Raw genomic sequence first — 20,403 nt, 5'->3', positions numbered from 1 at the left:
CTTTGCCTCCTTCCTCAGCTCTCTTTGACAGAGTGGGAATCCCCCAAATGCTCTCCCCCGGCCCTTCTGCAGGGGTGGGGTGTCAGGCAGGAAAGGCTATGCATGTGTTTGCAACCAAATATGACAGGTGGCAAACCTGATTCTCATTATTCCTGCCGGAGCTTAACAGGAAGGCTCTGCTATTGCTATTGTAGACAATTGCCCCGTCCCAGCTATATAGAAGAGAAATAATTCCGCCTACACGATCATTCCCTCTAAATGGCTGGTGTCAGTGGGAAACATATTTCTTCTTGAGGTGTGCCATAGCTGAGGCATTCCACCTGGGTGAGCCAGGATTCAGAGTGTCTCTACTATGATTTCCAGAAACAGAGCCACGTTGAAATAAATGTGCCCACATTGATCTCAGCATTGAAACAATAGTGCTCTGGACAAGCATCTTCCTCTCAGCAAACACAAGGCTTGAGGTATAGCACCTAGCAGATATTTCATTTCTAGAAGGGTTGTTCAAGGTGCCACTAGACAGGAATCTGGAGAGAATATGGTCAAGCCATTTTCACTTAGTATCTATTACTATTAACATGTATTATGTTTAGAATAATTTGTTTCCCATAAAAATTACTTTTATGCTGGGCATGGTGGCACACGCCTTTAATCCCTGCACTTGTGAGGCAGAGGTAGGAGGATTACCATGAGTTTGAGGCCACCCTGAGATTACATAGTGAACTCCAGGTCAGCCTGGACTAGAGTGAGACCCTACCTCGAAAAACCAAAACCAAAAAAAAAAAAATTTTTTATACCAAGTCCAAATATATAATCAATATATAATGAAAATTGATAAAATCTCACATTCCCATTCTCTCCTATCCTTGTTCCAGATAAGCATTAGCAACTTCGTGGGTTTTTTTGTCTTCAGATTCTCTTTCTGTTCACAGACCAATATGATAAGTATAAAATTTAAAGTATAATTCATAAATATGTACAAGATAAAGAGGACTTTCATGTGCATAGTCAACTCACACTGGGCTCTGAAACCTCAACCTACCTTATGTGAACATTTTACTCTGATGATTTTTAGGATTTTTTAGGATTTTTCCATGCAATACATTGATTTCCTGATAGATCCAGTTTTATGTTTCATGGAACTTAATGCTAATCACAAGGCTTTTTTCCACCTTTGTTTGCTCTGACCTGTATTTATTATAAAGGTTTGCGTGGTCAAGACTCAATAGTTAAAAAAGAAGAGACATTTTTGTAATCATGGCATTAAAAAAAACAGGAATTTGGGCTGGAGAGATGGCTTAGCAGTTAAAGTGATTGCCCATGAAGCCTAAGAATGCACATTTGAATCTCCAGGCCCCACATTGCCAGACACACAGTGACTCAAGCACGCAATATCACACATGCACACAAGGGGGCGCAAAATGTCTGGAGTTCATTCACAGTGGCTGCCCATCCTCTCTGTGTCTCTCTGCCTCTTTTTCTCTATCTCTCTCAAAATAAATAATAAAAAGGAATTAAAAAAAAAAAAACAGGAATTCACAGCCATGTGCCGCCCATCCGCCCCGAGATTTCCTTGAGCTCCTTCACCTTTCAGCCCCATCCATGTTCCTCACAGGGAAACCTGGAGCTATGTATCACATGGGCTGGACATTCATGCTTCTCAAGTGATGCTGTGGGATTTTCCCTTCATGCTTCTGGAAATTCTTGGAGGGCTTCCCTGGCCTTTACTCTACACTCTGCACTGTGTGTACACTCAATCTAAGGGCAATTCTCTGCTCCTTCTAGAAGCCACAGGAAATGTTCTCTTATCTCCCTCTTCGGGTCTCCACATACCATGCATCTACATCTTCTATTGTTTTACACCTTGTGGTCCTGAATTACTTCCACTGCCCTTCCACCTGCAGAATTATACATTTGCTTGCTCTCAGATCCTATCAAAAACAGTGGGAATCTGGTTTTCTTCTGTCAGCACTTCGTGTGTGTGTGTGTGTGTGTGTGTGTGTGTGTGTGTGTGTGTGTGTGTAGAAAGTAAAAACAAACCTTAAACATTTAGCCCAGCCCTTCCTCCTTTTCGTGACAAAGTCAAGCCACCCTCCTTTCAAGTTTTACAAATGTGTCTTTCTTTTTTCACCAGCAAGGAAGAACAAAACCGGTAGTTGTCAGAACAAACCAGAATATTAGCCCACCGCAAATTAAAACCTTACATGGCAGTAAAGCACATCGCTGTTTTATTTTTACACAGCCACATGTGCTGAGCCTCCTGCGTGTGTATTCGCTTTTTCCGCTACTAATCCTGAAAACTTCCCATCACGTATGTGAAATTCAAACATAAGCCTGTCTATTTCATCTGAAAGCTCTGCAGCTATCTCTTGCATAAGTCTTGACCATCTCAGTAGCCAGTATTTTACCCTGGAGAGTAAACATCCCCAAAAGCCAGGCTTTCTTCCTCTTGTTCTGCCCTCTGGAGTCATGTGGATTACTAATACTACATTTGTTTGTTTTTCAGTGCCATGTGAAAAAAAAAATAAACATTTTATTATCTGGTTGGGTTCAGAAACAGAGTTGTATCATCTGCCCACTGGATGTGGAGGCAAAAGTCACCTTGTTTATTCAGGAATATGTCCCATACTGTGCCTTACAAAACTTCACACAGCTACTGCTCGGATGACCTTTCAGGAGTTTTATTCTCTTACCAAAATCACTATTATAGAAGCAAAAAAAAAAAAAAAAAAAGAAAAACCCGAGGGTGTATATTCGTGTGCTGGCTGTGAAGCCTGCTAATTGGGGAAGAGCGTTTCAAAAGACGGGGCTTCTTGGCTGGCAAGCTCAGAGAGATGTGTCACCTGTGGTCTACTTCCAGCTCAAGTACGTATTGGAAATTTGATCTCCAAAATCCTCAACAAAGCTTTCATTCTCCCTCGTATTTCATTAATAGCAATAACCTGGGGACTTCTCCACTTTGTGTAAAGCATGAATTTCTCCAGTAGGCTCTGGGCTGCTCTAGACAGACCCGGTGGTTAAGCGGCACACACTCACACAAACAGCCTCTTCCAGAGTCTTGTGTCTATAGGATATTATCGTGGTGGGAGACATCCCACTTGTCCTTCATATAACCTTCAACTAAATTTAGGCATTCAGCCACAGAAGCAAAGGAGCATGCTGAGATAAGGGCTGGAGAGATTGCTCAGTGGTTAGAGCTGCTTGCTTACAGAGATAAAGATGTCTTGAAATTATTATTATTTTTATATAATTATTATTGACACTATAAGCTTCCACCAAATGATTATAATGTCTACTGGTAAATCTTCATAGTTTTTTTTTGTTTATTTTGTTTTGCTTTTTGTGGGGGGGGGGGATTTTTTGAGGCAAGCCGAACAGACAGGACTTTGGTTTTTAATGCAAAAAAGAGAGGGTGAGAAAGAATTGGCACACCAAGGACTCCAGCCACTGTAATCAAACTCCATATGCATGAGCCACCTAGTGCTCATGTGCAACCCTGCTCACTTGCAATACCTTGCATCTGGCATTATGTGGGACCTGGAGAGCTGAACATGGGTCCTTAGGCTTTGCAGGCAAGCACCTTAACTATTAAGCCATCTCTCCAGCCATCAAGGGTCTAGTTTTAAAAATCATTTTTATTGGTTTATATGAGATAGAGATAAAGAGATAGCGAGCATGGCAGACTGAACATATGGATTGAGCCAGGGCTTCCTGCCCTGCAGACAAACTCCAGATTAACGCACCGCTTTCTGTTTCTGGCTTTACATGGGTACTTAAGGAATCAAACCCAGGCCATCAGGCTTTGCAAGCAAGCGCCATTAACTGCTGAGCCATCTTTCCATCCCTCAGTAGTATATTTTAACTGCAGCATATTCATAATGGTGCAGGATTTTGATGTTCAGAAGAGGTCCTCTAAGTTTATGAATCCCAACTTTGGGTCCTGACTTATTTTCAACAAAGAATCGATAAAAATGAAGTCAATAAGGATAAATTAATTATGAATTGTTGAGTTTATTTAGGGAGAAATCTCAATTGCGGGATTTTCTTTTTAGGGGAAATTGAAACTTAAGAAGGCCAGAGCAGAGTCATAAGCATATGGGAAGTAGGACACATGCACTCAGGGGGAGAACATGGCATAGTCTGTGAGATTCATCCAAGAGAAATGGCCGGGGCAGAACCGTGAGCATGTGGAGGAGCGCTGTATAGAGAAGTGTAGAAGAACAACACGTGGAAGTCACAGCACCCATCTCAAGGGAAATCTACACATGGTAGATTCAGATGTTAGATTCAAATGGCAGTGGCCTTGGGCTGACTCAGAAGGCACTATGGTGCTGAGAAGTGACAGGAGCGCTCAGCACTGCAGTATCTCTATCACACCTTCCAAGGCTCAGGGTCCACTGCGGAAGAGGTGGCGGAAAGAATGTAAGAGCCAAAGGAAGGGTAGGACTCCTTACAACGTGCTCCTCCAGACACAAATGGCCTGGATACCCATGACCTCACAGTGCCTGACACTACCTACACAAGACCGTCATAAGAGGAGGAAAAGATCATGACATCAAAATAAAAGAGAGACTGATTGAGAGGGGGAGGGGATATGATGGAGAGTGGAGTTTTGAAGGAGAAAGTGGGGGGAGGGAGGGAACTACCATGGGATATTGTTTATAATCATGGAAGTTAAAGAAATATCACCCCTCCCCTCATTTCTTTTGAGGCAGGGCCTTACTTTAGCCCTGGCTGTCTGGAACTCATGGTGCTCCTTCCACCATAACTTCCTGAGTAGTGGATTAAAGCATGAGCCACTTCACCTGCATAGTTAGTCCTGTCCTAACTTTTAATATATATTTAAATGTATCAATGTGCCATAAGTTATTTGTAATTTTAAAATTTAACAGAGCTTTTCTTTCAAACTTGGGGAAAATAGCCCTACAGCATATACTTAATTTAATAGAATAATGTAAGTGAGAAAAGTGTTGTTGTTGTTTTTTTTTTTAGGTCCCCCAATTGGCAGAGCAGGGGGCAGCATGATCAGCAATCTTTGTGAAATTGCATCTACGCTATATTGCAAACCTGCCCGGGCTTCATGGGGTTAGATGTTGAGGACTGTTTATTACTGCTCACCTTGTTCTTAGTTAGCGCCCCTCTTATTCCCTGAGGCAGCAATTCTGAGATGTTATGATCCCTTTTAAGCTTGCTTCCCATCTCTCTTCACCATATATCAAAATGTTGCTCTGGACTCCATGGGGAAATAGAAATATTTGAACAGCATTCTCACCTTACTTTCCTATAACCCCCGCCTGACCCAAAGCGCTCTCATCCTTCCTGCTAGTGTGCTGTTTCTTTCCTATTTCCCACCTGTGTGTTTTGAAATGCTCACAAGCCCTGCGATCCCTCCAAGAGCAATGCATCAAGTTCTTGGGGGGATTGAAAGACATACAGATTTAACATGTGCCCCTGGCCTCACATATATTTGGATAGATGGAGTCTACACGTTGAAAGGAGAAAGGGGGAAAGGCATGTAATATGCTAACATGACTACACCACAAAACAAAGGCTCACAAGACTACAGGTAGGAAAAATGCCACAGAACAGTACAGTAAACCACTATGCAAACTCAGCTCGCTCCGTTACGGTGAATGCCCACCACAGCATACCCAGCAGTGTTGTGTGATGTTGGCTGCGATTCCGTGGGATGAGACAACAGAAGCACTTTGAAAACACAAAGAAACCCCAAATCTTAAGTATCATTGAGCCTGAGATATAGGTTACTGTGTGTGAGTGTATTATAAATTTCTTGGGATAAAAAATAATTTTCTAAGATTAGAAAGGGAAACCGGATCATAAGCTTGGAAGGAAAGGAATCCATTCTTTTCAAAAAGATCAAAGAGCAGTTTTATGTTTTTCCAATGTGTACCATTCCTTTTGGTCAGAAATCAATTTTTTTGATGTTATAATCTTTTCATGGTTTATTTTTGGCCATTAGCTTTTCACTAATAGCCATCTGTGGTATTGTTATATTATTAAAGAAAAATCACCATTCCTATAATTGTTTCATTTTATTAGACTATTTTCCCTTTTAGACTAGGACAAGCATGTTGAAAAACATTTTTTAAAGATGTTGTAATTATCTGACTAAAGCATAGGTAAATATTTCAAAAACTTTACCCAGCCTCACGGGCCTATGTGTTTATGAGTATAGAAGCTACATGTGTTTTTAAATATCGAAAGACTGAGTACCACAAAGCATCAGGTTCATGATAAAGAAAGAAAGGCTTGGGAATTCTGCGGAAGACGGAGTGGAAAGATTGTAAAGGCCACTAGTTGGTACGTCATGCCCCAGAGGCACTGTCTCCCCTCCAACAACTGACTGCAGCTCCCACAACGCATAACCCACAGCCCCATGGGGAAACCTGCCACCCCACTGAGGAGGGCCCCCAGCGGAATGGGGCCAGGGACAAGGAAAAGGATGGTACCAAAGCCTAATGTAGCCATACTAAGCATGTCTGTAATAAGTAAACATAATAAATAAATAAATAAATAATAAAAATAAAATCTTTAACTCTGATTGAGCAAAAATTTAAAAAAAAAAATCAACCACTCCTGGAACAGTTCTTGAAAAATCTCTTTGTAGATCCAAAAGTGACCCATATGGAGAGTTGTTTGGGCTTAGTAGCCAAGAAATGAGGCAAATGTAGGTTCTAATCGCAACCAAACTATTTGAACAGGGTACAATCTTCTTCAGATTGCCTGATTTACTTAAAAATTCTATTAACCTTAGTTTCTGCATACATAATAGGGTCTGCCTGAGAACCTTGATTTTAGGAAGATGCAATGAACTCATTTTCACCATGTAACTTAGCTTATAGAACCCTAAAAAGTGATTATAGGTACTGGAGAGATGGCTTAGCAGTTAAGGCCCTTACCTGCAAAGCCAAAGATTACAGGTTTGATTCCCCAGTACTCACATAAGCCAGATGCATCAGGTGGCACATGAATCTGGCATTCATTTGCTATGGCTAGAGGCCCTGGTGTTCCCTATTCTCTCTCTCTCTCTCTCTCTCTCTCTCTCTCTCTCTCTCTCTCTCTAACAAATAAATAAATTTTTAAAAAATTATAAACAATTTCTCAAACTAGTATCATTTAAATAAACATTGTTTTCATAGGCTCCAATATATTTTACAGTATGTTTAAACAAAAGAATATTCCTGAAATGCTAGATGTGCTAAAACTTATGTTTAGATATAAAATGTATACCTTATCCCAATTATATTTGGACAACAGAGATTTATAACTTTATTCATTTCATTTTGTATTTACTGATTATCAAAATAAACATATATAAATGGGGAGAGAGAATGAATGAATGAATGGATGAATCAATGAATGAATGAACCGGGGAGCTGGGAAGCCCAGACATTAGCAGCAAGACAGAGAATGGCGGCACCTTAGAACTGAACTGCTATGTCACTCCCGAAGGAACACCCATTTGGAAGCAATTATATTTCCTCTAATTTTCTTTTCCTTCTTTGCGCTGCCATGCCTGGAAGTATGCAGGAGCTAATAAGGCTTTCTAAACACTTGGTGATGTTAAGTTGTCAAATATTTAGAGGCCAGGGGTCTTTAATCACCTAAGTGCTTCTCTGTGGATACTGATGTGACAAAGGTTCATATTTAATTGATTCCAGAGTCACTTTATGCTAAGTAATGGCTTGGTAAAGAACTTGAGAACCTAGCTACTCCCAATTAAAAAGCACACATACTCTCCTATGTCAGAGGAGATAGCAGGCACGTCAGATTGAGTCACCAGTTCAGCCTGACTCCATGGACAGGCAGGGTCCATGGAATTGTGTCCGTATACACCTGGGCAGCTGTGGGAGGAGAGGCAGGAAAGAAGGCGGGATTCCAGTTATTTTTAAAACTTGTTTTGTAAAATTAGGTGAACATATTTTGAAAGGCTCTGAAGTGGCAGGAAAAAAGATGCTATCAAAATCCAATATTCTGAGAATCATATATAAGAATGCCTGAGTAATCTCTGTTTACTGCTTATCACAACTGGAAACGAATGCTTTGTTTCAACATAATGAATCTCAACAAGGCCTGTGTAGACTGCTAATCTTGCTACAAGGCACATATATATTTCAGATATTCATGAATATTTCTTCCAGCATTAGAACTTTTTTATTATTGCAAGAACTGAATATAAATCTAAGAAGCTCAATAAGCATTAATGTATAAAATTACCATCTTCTCCTACTGACTTATCACTGCAATCATTATTCTAACTGGAAGTATGGTAGGATAGTTTGAAAGCCAACAGACAGTAATCAGCGGTTTAAATCAATGGTCTTATTACCTATTAACAGAAACTACCAAGAGAAGTTGATTTGTGGGAAAACCAGAACAGCTGGAAAGTAAGATAAGGGGACAGAACTCATGTTGAATGCCTATTCCCTCTGAGCCTTTCTATGAAGTTTTATAAGATGAATGTAGCATTCTGCAAGGATGTTTTAATTCTACTCTAAAGGGACAAAAAAGCATTTATTGTGTCATTTCTACAACAAACACTATGACTACAATAAGTACTAAATTCAGCCATTGTTGCCAAAAAAAAAAAAAATTGTTCACACAGGTTATATACTAGTGTGGCAGGAAGCAAAGCCCTATAAACATGAATTTAAATTAAATTGCATCTCACACTACTGCATGATTCCTGTTTAATTGTTTTTTGATAATGGCAATAAAGACTGCTTCCCCATTTTCCAACACATCTAAACAAGATATTGACTCAAGAATACACACTTGTGGGCTGGAGAGATAGCTTAGCAGTTAAGACACTTGCCTGCAAGGCCAAAGGATCCAGGTTTGATTCTCTAAGAGCCACATAAGCTGGATGCACAAGGTGGTTCATGTGTCTAGAGTTTGTTTGCAGTAGCTGGAGGCCCTGGCAGTCCATTCCCTCCCTCTCTCTCCACCCTCTCTCTTCCTCTTTCTCTCTCTCTCTCTATCTCATAAAAATAAAAATAGAAAACAAAAAGGAATAAGGAATACACACATATACATATATCACAGAAACATGCTGCTATACATAAAATGCTTAATTTTACTGTTTACATATGACTGTGGTAGCTTTGAGAAAATATTGTTAAAAAACAAACAAAAAGGACAAGTATTTAACTAACCAAAACAATCAGATTTCTCAGGACCAGTGGCACAATGGAAGTGGCATCTCCCATTAGCCTTCCTGAAATGTACCACTATGAAGAGAAAATACATCGATGACAGCTTGCTCAGTTGAAACTAAAACAACAACAGCAAAACAGCTTCTTTTAAAATTTATTTTATTTATTTGAGAGAGAAAAACGGCAGAGAGAGAGAAAGATAGAGGGAGGGAGAGAATGGACACAACAGGGCTTTCAGCTATTACAAACGAACTCCAGATGCATGTGCCACCTTGTGAATCTGGCTTACATGGGTCCTGGGGAATCAAACCTGGGTCCTTTGGCTTTGCAGGCAAGTGCCATAACCACTAAACCATCCCTCCAGCCCAAAAACAGTTTCTTGATGCTCCTGCCTCTGTCTTTTCTGCAATTTCCACCACAACCAGAAAAACAGAACCCAGTGTCTTCATTAAGAAACACATTCTTGGGCTGGAAGGATGGCTTAGCAGTTAAGCGCTTGCCTGTGAAGTCCAAGGACCCCGGTTTGAGGCTCAATTCCCCAGGACCCACGTTAGCCAGATGCACAAGGGGGCGCATGTGTCTGGAGTTCGTTTGCAGTGGCTGGAGGCCCTGGCGTGCCCATTCTCTATCTCTATCTCTATCTCTATCTGCCTCTTTCTTTCTCTGTCTGTCGCTCTCAAATCAATAAAAATAGACAAAAAAAATTACAAAAAAAAAACCACATTCTTTGTCATCCCTTCAACAAAAAAGCAAAAGATGCATGCAATTAAGGTACACCAGATAATGTCCTCAACATGACGGGGATCATAAAGACTTCAATTCTAAAGAATCCATAAACTCATTGAGAAAACGCAAAAATGAAATAATTGAAGTGATTTAGGCACCCATCACATGCAAGCACTGCAGGAACTGCAAATGACTCTCGATAGAAATAGGAAATCTCACTGTGAAAATGTTCCACATTACGAGTCTGTAAAGAATCTTAAGTGGTTTCCTGAAAAAGATTTAGATGCCTTCCAAAGTACTATTTTTGTTGAGTATTTTCTGCTTTTCTATCAAGCTCTCACTCATCATATTGGTATAAACTATAAGTTCACAAGTGCTACACCACCAACTTTTTTCCCATAAAATAAAGTGAACTTTATTAAACAGGGTGGAAGAGTGAGGTTTCAGACAGAATATGCTCAGGCTGATGCTGGACAGCACGTGTGAGTCAGAGTACAGCAAAACACACCCACTGAAAGGACTTCATAGGGAGGGATAATAAAATAATAATGTAAATATAAATAATAATAAAAAATCCTGGGCCTTGTATCCCCTCCAGTGCAACCGTCATCTATATGCTATTCTTCCAGCATAGGGGGAGCAGAGAAGAGCGCCCGGCACTTGTTGGAGAAGCCTGCACTAATCTGAGGGGCAACTTCCCCAGGACAATACGTAGCTCATCATTGGCTGGCAAGGAGTCAATATTAAAGAGCTATGGGAGAATGCGGGTGCCTGCACTGATGTGGACAAGGAGGATAGGAACTGTGGACAAGGACTGCTTACCAGTGGGCTTCCTGTTTGGATGCGCAAGGCCGCTGTCAGTCAGATCCAGAGCAAGTATCCCAGTCCAGAATCACAGGAGGAGGTAGGCAGACAATTTGCTCTGTCAGTCCCCTGGTGCCAAAACCACCTGTGACAACGAAGCAGAGGGAACATCAGGACTATCAGGACTTATAAACATCTCAGGAACACAGAAGGACGTGTCAGCAGGCAAGCACTGATACTGGGAAAAAAATTCAGGAGATGATCTTAGGGAGAGAAGTGCTCATCCGGCAGAAAGCAGAATCTCATGCAAGCAGCCAGTCAGGGTGAGGAGAGAGGAAGAGGAGACCCCGTCAGGGTGAGGAGAGAGGAAGTGGAGATGTGGTCAAGATATCTAGGCTATGTTCATACTGAGATCTCAACTTAGCCAAGCATCTAGTGATATGATGCCAGCGATAGGGAGATATTTGATGTTGAGCTAGAATTAGTGTGTAAACAACACACAATTATGCATCCTAAAGACATGGACGAAAACAAGACTGTCCCAGATAGGTTGAAAGTTACGGCCACAGAAACAGATGCCTCTCTTGCCAACATACTTAGTAAGACTAAAAAAAAAGGCCATGAAGTTGGCTGGAGAGATAGCTTAGTGGTTAATATGCTTGTCTGTGAAGCCTAAGGACCCATGTTTGACTCTCCAGAACCCATGTCAGCCAGATGCATAAGGTGATGCATGCTCACAAGGTGGCAAATGCACACAGGTTGGCACACACATCTGGAGTTTGTGTGCAGTGGCTAAGGTCCTGGCTTACCAATTCCCCTCTCTCCCTCTCTCTCTCTCTCTCTCTCTCTCTCACACACACACACACACACACACACACACACACACACAAAATGAACCATGAAGCCAGGCGTGGTGGTGCACGCCTTTAATCCCAGCACTTGGGAGGCAGAGGTAGAAGGATCTCCATGAGTTTGAGACCACCTTGAGACTACACGGTGGATTCCAGGTAAGCCTAGACCAGAGTGAGACCCTACCTTGAAAAAGCAAAAAAAAAAAGAACCATGAAAGGCCTGGCGTGGTGGCACATGCCTTTAATCTGAGCACTCGGGAGGCAGAGGTAGGAGGATCACCATGAGTTGGAGGCTACCCTGAGACTCCATAGTGAGTTCCAGGTCAGCCTGAGCTACAGTGAAACCCTACCTCAAAAAAAAAAAAAAAAAAAAAAAAGAACCACAAAGAGATACCAGTATAACCCATCCTGCTTTCACTTATCAGAAGCAACTTTTAGTACTAGCAAGGATGACCAAGAAGACGGTGACTTAATGCTGAAGACAGTCTTCAGTCACTGCTTCAGCCTTTGCTTTGTTGTGATTTGGTGCCAGAAGAGAGGAGCCTACGGTAAAGAGATCCCTGACATCCTTTACTACACACACGGGCTAGCTTGTGGTGGGTCACGCTCAGTTTCTCCTTCCCCTGAACTACGAGAAAGTATCCGTGACTTCACACTCCATCCAATGCCTCCCCCACCTTCCCAGGGTCCAACCGCTGCTGTGTAACTTCTAATCACTTCCGCACCAGGCTCAGTCCCCTCTGCCATTACTACAAGGGGGCTGTGCTCCTCTTTTGAGGTTGGAAAGCATCCAGGGTTTAGGCATTCTTCTGCAGATTTCTGATGCACCTCATCAGGTAACTATGGTTACCAGAAGTGTTTGATGGGCTCTAAGGACTGGAGTTGAGTCAGGAGGCAAAGGAAAGATCAGCATTAAATATAACCTCCCAGCGTCAACTGCTGATGCTATTGGAGACAGGCTTTTGAATCCTGTGCTCCAAACTGTGCTCCAGCTATTTCTTTGTGAACTTTAGTCAAAATACTAGTAGAAAAGGAGAGAGGTGACTTGGGAAATGTTCTAAATTTCTAGTATGGTGTCTATATGGTTATACATACATCTGGAGAGAGAAAGAACATGCTGTTTAATCATTTGAGGGATTGTGTGTGTAGGAAAGTATTCAAGAAAATTTTTTAATTGCTGAATAGTTTTAGTTGTCTTTTGTGACCTTTAATGACATTTACTGTACAAAAGAATACTACACTGAGAAACACTGCTTGGGTGGGTATTTTTTTCTCTTCCTAAGAGCACAGAGTGGGACAGAGTTACATACTTTTCACAAAAGTATCTCTAAGTCCTGAGGAGAATGAATTAACTCACAATTTAATTCAAGGTGAGGGCTTTGAAACTACTAATACTATAATCCTTCCTGAAAATGCTGAGGACAGAGATTTCTGCTTTCTAAAATGTTTTCTACAGGATTCTAATACTTATCTATTAGAACTACATACTAAAAATGTCATCTGCCCAAAATATCTCATTAATTCATACTAACTCCATTCTGGCATGCTAAAATTTCCTCGCATGTATACTTCTAAAATACAGATAAATCATTTTCAGTATTTCCACTGATATAGTAATTGGATTATCAAAACTAAAAACTTTAGGGCTGGAGAGATGGCTTAGTGGTAAAGGTACTTGCCTACAAAGCCAAAGGACCCAGGTTCAATTCCCCAGGACCCACATAAGCCAGATACACAAGGTGGTACATGTATCTGGTGTTCGTTTGCATTGGCTGGAGGCCCTGATGTGCCCATTCTCTCTCTCTCTCTCTCTCTCTCTCTCTCTCTCTCTCTCTCTCTCTCTCTCTCTCAAATAAATAAATAGATAAAAATAAAATATTTAAAAACTAAGAACTTTAAATGTGAAATGTTTAACAGAGGACAGTTTGTATAAAATTCCTTGAGATCTCAAGGTTTCTGTGTCTTCCTTCAATCTTTAAGAACTGTTTTAACTACATTCTGATTAAATATTGCCAAAAATATTGTGTTTTAGAGAGATGCCTTTCCATTTATTCCTCAGCTATAATCATACAGTGAATAAAACCAGTTCACAGAAGAGAATTTCAGAGAATAAGACAATTTGGGAGGAAATGTAGGCTTATTTCTTTAAGCTAACCTCTTTGAAGAACTAAATCTTGGCTCCTTATACACCATAGAAGGTAGCCTATTCAATGCCCAGCTCCAGCCAGTTCTAATGACACTCATTGTCCTTCTACATACATCCATAGGGAAATTGCTTTCTGGAAAATATAGCACTAGTTTTCTGAAATGACTCTTCTTTTCACTGGAAATATTAGTGCAGGAGAATCTCAGAACAACAAAATTTTACTCCATAGGAAGGAAAAGTACATTCTTGCAAGAGAATATTTAATATTTAAATAGCCACACTATTCAGAAATTACTATTAGGAAACACTAGTAAAGAGTCATAAACAAATAGGTTATATGCTTTATTATTAAATTGATATAGTAATTAAAATAGATGCTGAAACAAAATATCCCCAACATTAGAAGTTAAAAAACGTATTGGTCTCACCCAGTTCTAGAGGTAGGATCCAAAATCAGTCTTATTGGGTTGAAACAGAGAAAATGACAAGGCCATGTATCTGGAAAACCTGAAGGGATAAGCCTTTTCCACCTTGTAGACATACTCGTTAGATCCCTTGGCTTATGCTACTTGCCCCACCGATAGGACCATAGCCATGGCATCTTCACCTTTTGTTCTCCTCTAGCTTTATTTAACTTTCTTCTCTACAGCCAAATATATCTCAGTGTCCTCTTACAAGGATTCTTTTAATTAAATCTAGGGCCTAAGTAAGCAATCTAGGATATCCTCCCCAGTCTCAAAATTCTTAATTTAGTTAAGGCTGCACAGATCCCTCTCCATATCCATCAGTAGGATTAAGATCTGAGACCTAATTACTTTCCTACTGAGGTGGCACAAGCTTGACAAGAGCAGCTTAGGGAGGTTTTAGCTCACAGTTTTCTACTCTAGCACATAATGACGGGGAAGGCTGGTGGCCTGACTGTGAAGTATCTGGTCACATTCTGTCTGCAGCCAAGAAGCAGAGCTGAATGGAAGCGCTCCGCTTGCTTTTATCCTGAACAGTCTAGGACCCCAACACATGGAATGATGCTGCCCACATCCAGGGTGGGTCTTCCCTCCTCAGTTAAACCTTCATAGAAACAGTCTCATAGTCACACACAGAGATGTGTTTCCATGTGGATTCTAAACCCAGTCAAGCTGATTGACAATGAAGATTAACCATGGTGTTGCAGTCCGGTTCACATTGCTGGTAGAAATCACCCAACCAAGAGCAGCTTCTGGGAAAAAGAGATTTATTTTGGCTCACAGGCTCGAGGGGAAGCTCCACGATGGCAGGAGAAAATGATGGCATAAGCAGAGGGTAGACATCACCCCCTGGCCAACAGAAGGTGGACCACAGCAACAGGAGGGTGTGCCAAACACTGGCATGGGGAAACTGGCTATAAAGCCCTTAAGCCTGCCCCCAACAATACACTCCCTCCAGGAGGCATTAATTCCCAAATCTCCATCAGCTGGGAACCTAGCATTCAGAACACCTAAGTTTATGGGGGACACCTGAATCTAACCACCACACATAGCAACTTGAATATGTTTTGAATACCATTCATTATTCAGCCTGCTAAATTTGAATAGTTGGTTCTTTATGTAGAATATAAACAAATATTAAAGGTAAAAAAAAATTCAACAAAAGTAAGTGGGTGAAGTAATTGTCATATTAGATATTGAAATATAATTTGAGGGCTAGAAAGATGGCTTAGTGGTTAAGCACTTCCCTGGGAAGCTTAAGGACCGTGGTTCTAGGCTTGATTCCTCAGTACCCATGTGAGCCAGATGCACAAAGTGGCACATGCATCTGGAGTTCGTTTGCAGTGGCTGTAAGCCCTGATACACCCATTCTCTCTATCAATTTGCCTCTTTCTCTGTCTGTCTGTCTGTCACTTGCAAACAAATAAATAAAATAAACATTATCTGCCCAAAATATAATGAAAATTCAAGCAATCTATTTGAAAAAACTATGTGAAATAGTGCTGTGGGTAACTAGTTAAATATTCATAATATAAAATTGGCCATACATATTGCCACGGAAAACTCAAAACCAAAATGGAAAAAAAATACATAAAAACTACTGTGTTATAAGGAAGAACATAAATGTCTAATAGAAGAAAATACAATTACTCACAAGTACTCAAGAAATGTAAACGGCAGTAAGGAATAGTGTTTGTTGACAATAAACTACCACCAGGAATGAAGACTTTTATTTGCTGTAACTCACAACATGTAAGACAGGCGTTGTGGTTGTCTTCTCATTGTTGGACAATGGGTATCATCCAGAAATAGGTCATGGGAAGAAAGGGTTTATTTCAGGCTTGCAAGTTTCAGGGGCACACCATCAATGGTGGAAGAAGCTGGCTCATCTTCATAGAGTCAAGCAGAGAGGTGCCACAAACAGGCAGCACCACAAAACAGCCAGAGCTCAAACCGCTGTCCACACACCTTAGACTTGGACACAAGATCCACCCACAGTGACATGCCAATTCCCTAGGAGGCTCCCATTCACTGAAGACTCAAGTTGCAAGCCTGAGTCTATGGGGACATACGTGCAAACCACCAAAACATATACAGTGTCAAACACCAGTAACAGGAATCTAAATTGTACTCTCTCCAGAAAGACCTTTAGCAATGTATAGAAAGTATTTAAAACATCATCTTCCTTTTGATGTTGTAATTCCACTTCCTATGGTAAAGCCTAAAGAAATAATCAATGATATAAATTTTAAAAGTGTGTACGATGTTTCTTAATTAGCTTTAAGAAATTAAGAGCTGCAAACGTGCCACCTAGGTTCAATCTCCCAGTACCATATAAAGCCATATGTACAGAGTTACATACATGTGTGGAAGTCATTTGTAGCAGCAGGAGGCCCAAGTGTGCCAATTCTTTCTCTCTCCTCTCTCTCTTTCTCTCCCTTCTTCTCTCTGTCTCTCATAAATAAATACCGTTCTTTTAAAGAGGTTATAATACAAAATAAAACAAGTGACTAAATAAGCCAACATGGTCCATATGGCCAAATTCTAGCAAACAAGTTGCTCTATAAATATGGCTTTGATGTAGGAAAATATCCATAGCAAAATGCTAGTTTAACAGTATTATAGAATTTAAAATTGGATACAGATCTATTCAAACAGAAACCCATATTGCATTTCTATTCAAATCTTTTATAGACAAGTGAATTCAGTCAATAATAAAATTTTTATCAGAAATGGTGATTTTGACGAAAGAGAAACAGACTAATAATAGAGAACAACTGAGGCATGAGGAAAGTCTCCAGAGATTCTAGTCTTTGCAATACCACTTAAAAATTCTGTAATCTTCCCTGCCTGTCTCTAGCCTCACGGTGTTCATCTCTAAAGAGCTGTTACATAATCCCTTTCCAATAACAAATAACAACAGATGGTGTCAGCAATTGTTCTTTGTAAACACTACACATAGAACATGATTGCCATACTCCAAAAGACCTTTTTGTGTTTATTTGTAAATGTATTCTGTGTCTGGTCACTACATGATAAAGTTCATGGGTGTAACAACATGCATGAAATAACAAGAAAGAAGTTTGTCATAACAGCTAGAAGAGTTTGTTTCAAATTACAAAGCTCTATCAAATCACATGTACCATTCCTGTTATGATCACATTGTAGGATTGTAATGAAGATAATAAATCGTTGGTATTTATGGTCTCTTCCATATACATATTCCCAGAGTGCTCAATCAAAGTTATGTGTGAACTGATTATGGGTTTTCCACAGGTGAGGTAGTACGCTTGGCATACTTTACACCAGCAATACATTTTCTCTGCTTTCTGCCTCTTTCCTTATCCCAGCTTACTAATTGGTTCAAGAACAAGAGCCAAATGTTTTTTAGAATAATGAACATAGATGATCATTCTGAGAAGCCTCTTAACATTCCAGAAGAGGATTTGGAAAGCAGAATCATTTCATATTTTAGTTACCACCATTTGTATTTCAATGATTAAGACATTTTTTTTTTTTTTTTTTACAAGAAAGGGCCAGTTTTCTACCTGGCAGGCTTTGGCAAATATCAGTGTGAATATATGCCTCCTGGACCTTTCCCACACGGTGAAAGCCGGATGCCCATGCTTTCCTACCTTCATAGGTACTTTTCAAATTGCAAAGTCCAATCCTCATTAATCTTAATCTTGTTAAAATAGTGCAAAAATCCCAAGAATAGCAAATCAGTCTATAATAATGATAGCAGCTGCCTGAAATGCTGGGAAGTGCAACGTCCACCTGTCCTTTCTTCACCACTGGCGGCACCGAGCCCGTCCTTCAGCACCCAGACCGGCTTCGTCTCAGCCCTCCGCCCTCCGTTCCCTCCTTTCTCCGCGTCTTGCCTCCCGGGCACTTTCCATTCCTAGACACTGACTCATGACTCCTATCAACCAGCTTGTGGGCATTCGCTGAACTGCCCATGGAAGTTGTTGCAAACCTTCCCGTCACCTCAGGACCTATGACCGTGTGAAGACACCAAAGGTTCTCTGAGGTCCTTTCCTCACGCTGCAAAGCTTTTCTGGATCATCCCTTGACGACATCGTTTTCTTTCCAACGTCCCCCCTCTTCCCAAAGTCATGAAGCACACTTTGATTTGGGCAGAAGCTCTCTCCTTCCGGGTTAGTCAACCATCTCTCCACTGTTGGCCAGCCCTCCCCATCTCTCCCAAAAACTATGTAAGAGGCAAGTTTTTCTGAGCCTGGGGCCCTATCCATGCCAAGAGGGTCAAAGGCCCAAATCCCCTAAAATCAAGTTTTCCTACTACCACAAGAGATGAGAAGTGAAATGGTGAGGAATGTGACTTCACAATTATGCTTTCTAATTTAACACTGAGTTTGACCTAAATCAGAGAATAGGGTAGCCAGCCCGCGCTATCTAGCTAACCATAGCCTGCTAGCTTGTATTTTTGCACTTGTGAATTGCTCGCCTTCCTGACCCTGTTCCATATACAGACCCTAAAATCTCCTGCCCAGGACTGGCCTTCCCTGGGCTTCCCAGGCTCGCTCTCCCTGCCATTACCATGTCCTCATAATACAGGGAATGGCCAGGGTCCAGGTTTCTGGTCCAGCCCCGCCTTGGCCCTTCCTTAGAGATAACCCTGTTGTTAGTTGGTTTTGCTCCCAGTGTGGGCACACCATATGGGACCCAAACTACTGTCATCAAAGCTGCAGAATCACTAGATATTCCTTTCCTGGCAAGAGTTCTCTGTGGCCCACTGAGGTTGAACTGACCTATTTGTTCCCCCCATTCTTCTTATGCCTCCGGTTCTGTCTTCAAACACAGATCTACTATTTTATCGTGTGAGAGTAGAAAGGGGGACAGCTTGGGAAAAAAGGAGATTAGCAGGAAAGGGAAGTGGACAAGAGACATTAATGAAGGGTGAACGCGATCAATATACGTCATATACGCATATGTAAATGTCATAATGAAACGCATTATTATTGGTTTCTGTAGTGCCTATTTGTGCTAGTTGAAATAGTTTAAAGACCTTATCAGGAGCATACAGCAGTTTCCTAAGTGGTCTACTCTCTTCCACCCTTTTAGCAACATTAACTCTGAGCCCAAGTCTAATTTTCTCTTATCATATGCCTTCTCCAAACAATGTCCCCAAGTGAGGACAAATTTGCATTATGAATGGACTGCACTGTTTTTATTTTTTTTTTTCATATTACCTCTCTCCATGCCAAATGTTAAAAAAAAAAAAAAATTCCACTGGTGCTGTAGCCTCACAGGTAGTGCACCACACCACAAACGTTTCCCACAAGTTCCCAGCTTCCCTGAGCCCCGTCCCTGAGCCTCCAGAGCTCTGACTTCATTTCCCCCTACTGAATTCCTGCACAGTCTCCAGGCAATGCGTCCTCTGCGGGGTCTGCTGGGATCCCCTCGGAAAGAAGCTCACCTCTGCCTCCTTTATTCTCTGCTGCGCTTTCTGCCTTGACTGTAAACGTCACCACAGGCCGCAGCGTGGTTCGCTCTGCCACTGGCTCTCTGCTAAACTGTGAGATTTGAGAATCAGAAGTCACGTCTCCTTTAACTTCATGTCCCTTAGAGCACGCCCTCGGAATAGGAAGATAGTGAAGGGTTATCCAGTTGTTGAAATAAAAGAAATAAAATTATAACAGAAGACAGCCTTTCCTGAGAAATAGCAAGTTTCTAAGGCCTCTGACACTACCTAGACTGGCGAAGGTGGGCCAGTTTTCTCTAAGCCCAAGTGTGCAAAGCCATTGGAAATGAGTCACTTTCCCTTGAGAAACGTAGATTTTCCTATCCTCCTTCCCTTAATTATTATACTATTTTGAGTTTAAAAAATTCAATTGTATGAAATCCCTAAAATTTAGATTAAATGAAAGGAAAAACTACCTGCTTCCTACAACTGAAATCACAGGGACTTTCTAGTAAAGATGTGATATGATACTAGAGTTATGCACAACATTTTCGGGGTGAAAAGAATGTGAGCGTTATTAAGGAAGTGTCCGGGGAAATGAGCCTCGGAAAAGAGAGCTACTAGAGCAAATGTGAATAAAGGGACAATGGAAAAGTCTTTCCAGGGTGGAAGGAGGCAAAAGCACGAAGCTGAAACAGGCAAGTAAGTGTAATGCACGTTGCTGAAGAGCAGAGACAACACTCACTTCTGAACAGGCGAAGGTGAGCAGGAGAGCCCTGCCTGCTGAGTGCCTCCCCTTCCACAGGCCTAGAGG

This window comes from Jaculus jaculus, chromosome 18, assembly GCF_020740685.1.
Source record: "Jaculus jaculus isolate mJacJac1 chromosome 18, mJacJac1.mat.Y.cur, whole genome shotgun sequence".
In the NCBI taxonomy this organism is placed as follows: Eukaryota; Metazoa; Chordata; class Mammalia; order Rodentia; family Dipodidae; genus Jaculus; species Jaculus jaculus.
The sequence above is the reverse complement of the archived record's forward strand: the minus strand, read 5'-3'. Positions refer to the sequence as shown.